Raw genomic sequence first — 1170 nt, forward strand, 5'->3', positions numbered from 1 at the left:
AGGGTATTATAATCATTTTTTATAAAAAAAAATAGTATTAATTTAGACCAGTTTAATATTTGATTCACTATTTTTTGGTTAAATTAATTTATTTGACTTAATTTTGACAAAAATAATACAATTTAATTAATTATATGTGTTAAATTTTAATTACTAAAAAATATCTTTAAAAAAAGACGTTTTAGATGTCTTTATCTGAGTAACTCCCTAATATAAATCTAATGGGACGGGAGGAGGAAGAAAAAAAAAAGTTTGAGGCTCCGTTATATATCTCTAATTTTGTACTCAATCATTCCGGAGTAGCCCATCTAGTAGGTGGGTGTTCGTTGCTAATAAAATTTTCTTTCCATTTCAAAATGATATTCATTAATTTTAACTTTCAATATATATATTATTAAAATTCAAAAACGACAAATATTTTAAACCGAAAAGAGTAGTGCTCTTTGTTTGTTACGACGTTATTTCTCAATTCAACAGCTTAAGAATATATTTGTTGTTGTTGTACAAAAATTTGATAATAATAGTGGACATTAAAAAATTTAATAATTAAATTTAAAGATCATATGTATATAAAATACATTATAGTTGAAGAAAATAAAATTGAATTAGATTTGTTGATCAAGTTTTACTTAAGATCCAAAATCATCTTAAAGTTTAAGACTATTTGAAATCTAAATTTACTTGAGGCTTAAAATTATTTAAAATGTAAGTTTATTTAAAGTCTAAGATTATATCAATTAGTTTAGAATTTTTTTTTTTATAAATAAGATTAGTTTCAATAAGTTAATAGAACTTCTATTTATTCATACACTCACTCACTCTTAAAATTTTTAGTCATATTAACGCCTAGAAACATGAGTCACGAGTCTATATAAGTTTCGCGAGACTCCATCTTTTTTTTCTTGTTTAGTAATTTCAATTTTGTCTTTCATTTCTGGTATTTAAATTTTGTCATTTTTATTCAAGAACTTGTTAATTTATATACATTTTAATATAATGGTTAAGTACGATTTTGGTCTCTAAGGTATAAGTCAAAAATTTGTTTCGTCCCGAACTTTTTTTTGCATACGAAATCATTCCTAAAGTTTAACTTGATTTTAAAATCATCCTTACCTTATGGACCAAAATTGTACGGAGGTGGCGGTGGAAGCGGAGACAAAGGTGAATCGT

Source organism: Arachis ipaensis, chromosome B02 (genome assembly GCF_000816755.2).
Source record: "Arachis ipaensis cultivar K30076 chromosome B02, Araip1.1, whole genome shotgun sequence".
Classification (NCBI taxonomy): domain Eukaryota; kingdom Viridiplantae; phylum Streptophyta; class Magnoliopsida; order Fabales; family Fabaceae; genus Arachis; species Arachis ipaensis.